Source organism: Ruditapes philippinarum, unplaced genomic scaffold (assembly GCF_026571515.1).
Source record: "Ruditapes philippinarum isolate M1 unplaced genomic scaffold, ASM2657151v2 ctg984_1_1_1_1, whole genome shotgun sequence".
Classification (NCBI taxonomy): domain Eukaryota; kingdom Metazoa; phylum Mollusca; class Bivalvia; order Venerida; family Veneridae; genus Ruditapes; species Ruditapes philippinarum.
The window spans coordinates 22,065-29,310 of record NW_026866059.1 but is presented as its reverse complement, the minus strand read 5'-3'; the positions used below and the strand labels follow the sequence as shown (position 1 = coordinate 29,310).

General features: G+C 29.4%; 1 long non-coding RNA gene across 1 annotated transcript; it reads right to left on the bottom strand.

Moving 5' to 3' along the window:
• Positions 1-427: 427 nt before the first annotated feature.
• LOC132731140 (uncharacterized) lies at positions 428-5,657 on the bottom strand. Its single transcript, XR_009625839.1, has 3 exons — positions 5,230-5,657; positions 3,351-3,449; positions 428-1,085 (listed from the first exon to the last, which is right to left on the bottom strand). It is a non-coding gene; the product is annotated as an uncharacterized LOC132731140 (long non-coding RNA).
• Between the last annotated feature and the right edge of the window lie 1,589 nt (positions 5,658-7,246).

Genomic DNA, 7,246 nt, shown 5'->3' with positions numbered 1-7,246 from the left:
AAAGAAGGTTTTGTTTGTTTGTTTGTTTGTTTCATTTTACGCCTTTTTCCAACAGTATTTCAGTCATATAGGCGGGTAGTTTCCTAACCATCGTTCCTGGAGAGTTACACCAGTACTAGACTACCTTCCTCCGCGCTAAACTACCAAAGCATCTCCCGGGGATCGAACCCACGCCAGAGAGGTAACTGGATTAGAAGTCATCGACTCTAACCCCTCGACCACGGAGGCGGTCATAAAAGAAGATACAGATACTATCAAAAGCATGCATTTACATATAAGTAACACGTATACATGACCGAAATGCAGGCTTGTACAACAGAACATGTTTGATTACACATTGTGAATTGGAACTGTAAAGTCATATGCTTAAGAACTTTATCTTCACAATTGGAGTATTTCAAATAATAAAGTAAAAACCAAATCGAGCCACTCTTAAATATTTATTATTTCATAAACATATATTCAATATGTATACATATATATATAACAAAATAAACATGTCTTCGCTACAACAGTCATATATTGTTGTAAGCCTTATTCCAGAGGGACACATTAATGTAGCGTTGCAACGGAACGGCGATATACCGGTATGTTGCAATACAGAGTCATGAAATACGTATCACGGTGCAGAACATCCGCACCGCGATATTTTCTTCAGAGATCGAATTATACATGTACATTTTTCGATATTTTCAAGCCGTAACCTTTATGAATTGCATGTTGTTTAAATCTAGAACAATCTATGCTAACTTGAAGTTCTTTTCGATTTATCTTAACAATGATTCATATGAGTCACTTATATTACACCCATAAAACATTTTAAAGATATTCATATCATTTGCTCGTGTTAACATTCACATGTTATTTTAGGAAAATGAGTCCATGGCACAAATTGATAATAACAGAAAGTTTTAATAATAAGCATTAAAATAAAAAATCCGTATTTACAGAAATTCGTCATTCAAACACTGTTCTTAAAAGCACTTAAATATATCAATCATCTATAGGCCAGTGTGACGGTGTCTATTTCGTGACGTAGGAAATGTTTTCTCCAGATATTACAATCTTCTTCGGCATGTGTGTATCTGAAAAAAGATAGTTTAAAATCCTGTTTAAATAGTGTCATGAAATAGTTATCACAACTTTCAAAAAGTCTTTACGCAAGCATTTTTTTAAGCGTATACATATATACATTTTTTTTCTTACGCAAATTTCAAAATTATCTTATATCATTAGGATAAAGATGTCATTTATAAGCAACCATTTACACGGGATTTAAATGAAATGATTAATCTTTGACGGATGATAAGTTATATGTTTTTGTTATGAAACTTTTACGAATATATTATTTCACACTTGTAAAAGGAAAAATTGGGAAAAAGTGCTGACATAATCATTTTGATCGTTTTACGTTGTATATTAGTATCGTTAGTAGGAGTCAATTCGTTTGAAAAAAATGGTTTAAAATGTACAGATATTTGCTACTCAGATGTAGATCCGTGTTTACACAATGATATCCAGTTAAGTAAAAGGCGGAATACCCAGCTATACTTCTCATTTATATAAAAACGTAAATCTTAACAAATTTGGATTATTGTTTGTTTCAGTTTCAATTGTTTCAAAAACTATCTCATCATAACTTCACAGCAACGAATGAATACCTTCAATATACAATAGTGTATATTAATATTGTTTTTATTGTTAAGACTGTTTAACTAGGTAAGTTGGCAATAGAATCTCTTACAGTGTGCCATCACTAAAAATAAAGTGATAATTCTCACAAAAATTATAAATCAAAATATCCTCCCTTGCCTATAGCATTAATCTGATAGTATGAAATCAAATTCAGAAAATAAAATATACGTATCATATGTGACAATTGCATAAAATAACATAGGAAATATTTTAGTTAATACATGCGAATGCGACAGTATTACGTGCGCACGTGAAACATTTACGTATTAACGCCATATCATGATATGTTTCACGTGCGCACAAGTACTGTGCGTTTAGTATAATAATTAATTGACGAGGTGGTCAAGTCCACCATCCAGGTGTAAAACAGCTATCATATTGTGTTTATTATCTTCAAACAGGCTAGCTATATAAATTAAATTATCAACAAATTTACCAACTCTCAGCGTAATGCAGTAGGTAAGGTTGTGGTAAATATCAATGCAAGACAGCTAGGCTCGGATTGCACCTTTTTCCCAAAAGTATTGCTTTATAATTATCAATCAAGTAAAAAGTTTTGTATCATTTATTGCAAAGATTATAAATGCTGTGCTATTTTCTATTAACTTCTCATTTTGTTTTAAATATGGCTATATTTAGCCCTATTTAGCAAGTTGGTGCAAATTTATACGGAATGCATGATACTGTACAACTAAAGTTAAGTTTGCACGAAATACTCCTGCACTGCAAAAGTACTATGACTTCTACATACTACACACTATACAGGATAAAAATCACTATCAGCCGTGCATGTATATCTAAATTATTAAATATCATAACAAAACCACCTTTCTATTCCAATTCATTTTTCTAATGTAAAATTTAAAAAAAATATATGGTAAGAAAAACGCAAAAAAAAGTGAGACAACTTGTGAGGCTCGAACTTGTGATAAAATTTAATGTGTATGACATTCGAATGACTTTACTAACTTTGCCATCAAGACATTTCAAATTCTGTTTCTTATCTTACATTATATTCGCTTCTGAAAACCCTGTTTTACCTATTCAGACAAAGGTTGTTAACTTTAGTGTACATGTACAAAAGAAAATGTAAAGTCACTCTCACATTATCAAAGCGGCGTACTTATCGCTTACGCACGTAGTAACTAAAAAAAATACTATCATTAACATATATAAAAGTGATTAAACTGTGAAGAAATACATATTTTTTTGATACAGTAATATGTTTAAGAAAAGAAAACTAATTTAATAAAATAAAGTCGCATGCACAGTGCATCTATATCAAACAATTGTGTGTGTTGGAGTTGTATATATTTTATATATTTGATTTTTGCATATTAAAAGCAAGATTGTTTTAGCATTTTCAAATGCGCTGCAAAATGCTTATATGCCTTAATTGACATCATTTTATCACATCATTCCGCCAACAAGATATAAAAGAGAACCAATGTATTTATAACTAACCATATTTATTCATGTCAAAATAAATGCGTGTAATTAAGGAAATTTGACTTTTCCTTGAGAAAGATTAAAACACATGATGTCAGTACGGATCGGAATATATGAGTCTGTGTAACTCTTCTTTACAGACAGTACGTCCGTGTAATTGTCTTATTTTATTCACAAAATACAACAATGTATATACGTGAACTTACATCTATATTACTTGCTACCATACTTTGCTTCATCTATAACTGCTGTTAAGAGGGCACAGCTGCATTTCTGGAAGATTTAAACACGCTGTATACACTGTCCTGAAAAAATCATAATATAACTTCATCATAAACTGATAAAGAGCACATTGAAAATATTTCATAAGTGATCACATGTGCGAAAGTGTTAATACTGTAGGAACTTGTTCACTTTTATGTGCATGTGTAGATATGTATGTTTGTGTGTTCGTGCGTGCGTGTGTGCGTGTGTTACCATATCGCTTTATGTGAAATATAAGTCAAAACATGGAATGTCGAAAAAAATTGTTATGTACAAAGGCTCTATACAGTTAATTTATGTATAACGAAATATTAAATAACTGTTTCCTCATTCAGGCGCGTGTTTATGACTGACCCATGCGATATCACCTTATGCGTAATGTTTATCTTAAAAAGTAAACAAAATGTTTTAATTATAATAAGAAAAAAATATTTAAATTTAATTATTTGTCCAATAAAAAATCCAATATAAATGTTGAAAACTCAGTTCATGTATATACAATTTAAAATCTGTGCTATTCTGAACAGCGTAGATAAATAACCAAGAATATCGAATGAAAAAAGAGTTGTCTGTCCTGAATTGCGAGTAAACTCGATCTTGCTAATTACTAATTATGCTAAAACAATACAAACAAAACCGTTTTAAAACTTCTGGTTCGTTGCTATATTTTATATGCACGAGTTTTAAAATTCTTACACCGACACTAAGCTTCGTATCAATGTAAATATAAGCATATCTTTTGACATCAAGGGTATTTATCTGTCATTCTTTGTATTAATGTAAATAAAAAATTCTGACAAATATTTTCTTTTTTATTCATCTAAAGGTATGATGATATAAATGAAAAAAGAAATAATTGTTTGCTATTTTTGTTTCAGATTTGTATTAATTTATATATAATTAATATAAATAAGAAATATATAGAAACATGTGTACAGAAACTTAAAAAAAAGTGAATAAAAATGAAAAGAGCAGAGTCTTTAAAGTGACTTATATTTGCATCAAATAATGGGGATTTGTATAAAAATAAAAACTGTGAATATAAAACAAGTATTCTGCTCGTTGAATTCTCAAGACTGAGAAAGACGATTTTATCTAAAAATTTATAAACATATTTTTTAGAAGTACTAATTAAGCAATTTTCTTTTAAAATATGTTAATCTGTTAAATCTCATAATTTTTGTTATTATATTGAATAGATAAAAAAATAACCTATTTTTCGGCTATCTATTTCATAAAGCACTATTAAAACAAATAGAATTTGAGTGTGTCTTTTCAGCTTGCTTGATTGCGCATTGACTCGCACCCCTGATTTTAAGTGATAATTGAGATCGCTCAAGATTATTATAAAGTCCAATCAGTTGACCAATCAAGCATACATAGGTCGTGTCACACACACTGATTAATCCTTTTGTACTACCATGTCCAGGGGCTGTAATACCTTGACATCTTCGATGTTTAAATGTCGTAATTTTTAACGTGGTGTCTTTTTTACCCTAAAGGGAAGTTATGATTAACGTATTTTAGAAATAACCTTTTCTTTTTTTGTTTTTGCATTTTTCAAACAAATTATTTATTAAACAAGATACAGTTTAGAAATCAAAATCAAACTCGTAACCTCAGAGTCTAAATTTGGGGATATAACCCTGCTTTAATTATCTAATCCGGCGGCCATATTGAATAGCGAAACAGATTAAAAAGTGTTAAAGTTTTCTAAAAACAAATCAGTTTAACCCTGAAATAAGCTGTTGTTCACAAAATGCAACTATTCTATTGATCGCATATTGATATTACAACGATAAAAAATAACTTTTAACCTACCTTGTTTTGCAATATTCTGAATTTTATTAACCATCCATTTCCAATCGCGTTTTTTCTTTTTTCGTTTCGCCCGCGCTATTTCTGATTGGTTGATAGGATTCACGTGATACAAAACCAACGCTTTAAACTCATTGGCTGTTTTGAAAACGCGTGATATGCCTAGATACCGTTTGTACAATAAAGCATTTAGCATTAATAATGCCACGGATTTATATTAAGGTCCGTGATAATGCGGAAGAAATCAGCATACTAAGTCAAAATAATGCAATATTAAATAGGAAATATCATGTATCCATAAACGATAACTTTGCATACATGTATAACATAAGCATTGATACTTTTTCATAGGCAAAACTTTAATTCTAATGCTTAATCAGTTATTTATTTTTATAATAATAATAATAATAATAATAATAATAATAATAATAATAATAATAATAATAATAATAATAATAATAATAATAATAATAATAATAATAATAATAATAATAATAATAATAATAATAATAGTAAAATTTATCATATATTTTAGTTAGACAACTATAATTAAATAAATGTATGTGTGTTTTAATAATAATAAGGAATAACTTATCAAGAGAATGTGTTTTTTATATTTCTTTTCTTTTTGAGTTGAATTGCCAAAATTCTAAAATATTGAATTGCTTTAATAAAGGATTGATAATTAATAGTAAAAATTATCATATATTTTAGTTTGACAACTGTAATTAAGTAAATGTATGTGTATTGAAAGCTCAGTACTTATATTAAAAAAAACTTTTTATTCATTATTTGCTCTAATGGAATAACTGTTCTGTTTGGGACTTAATTCATATTATGTCCCAGTTTCTATTATGCAGCAGACACGTTATTTCATTCAAATAGGCTTTAAAGCCAATGAGGACACAAAACATACAAAATAACCAACAGTGTATGACTTCAACATATATACTTTATATCAACATACATCAAATTGTTGGAGATGATCGATTTGATTGATAAAGAAACTACCTGCCAAATTTTTCACGTAGGTACACATATAATATCAAAATTAATATATAACTTACAAGTCTCTTACCAGGTACATTAAAGTCAACGTTATTTCTCTTAAAAACAAAAATCTCTTCAGTATCACAATTTTGACTGATATGATTTACACACTGTCAAAGAATGTTAACGTATAGTAATAACAATCTTAACACTTACAAAATAACATTCACATATTCACATGTATCATTTATTATCTTAAAACTTACAAAATAATATATACATATTCACATGTAATTCTGCATCTGTTATCATAATTGATATATACATATATACATTACATGTAATACTCATTGAAAATTGTAATTATTATTGACTTTAGTACATGAACAATATTGACATATGTGTCACGGTTCAGAACTGTTCACTATTTAGAGGAGAAAATGGCTGCATATAGCTTAAGAGTTTTAGATCGCATATTGCTTGTAAATCTGTGAATTTTAATAAAGCAGGGGATTATGCCACTGTTCAGGAAAAGATTTGTAAGCGGCCGAATAGCTCAATCGGAGTCCCCGGTTCAAGTTTCGGTCAGACTGCACATTTCTCTCACTCTATGAAATACGACAAAGCATTTATAGATACAGTTATAGAATAAATCACATATCTTATGAACTATTTATTACACGATGATTATATACAATACTTCTATTACGTTATATCTACGATTTTTACAAATGAGTTTGTTTATAATGAGCCGCGTCATGACAAAAACCAACATAATGGGTTTGCGACCGAATGTCAGACATAATCCCCTTCGGACAATATCCCCTTCACCTACCCGGACAAAATCCCCTTCATGGGTGGACATAATCCCCTTCATTTTTTTGCAAGGCTGGACAAAATCCCCTTCACTACCCGGACAAAATCCCCTTGTTTCATAGGTTTCTAATGTATTATTATACTCGATAAAAATTGATGAATAATGTATTATTATACTCCCTAAAAATTGATGAATATTTTATTTATAATTATG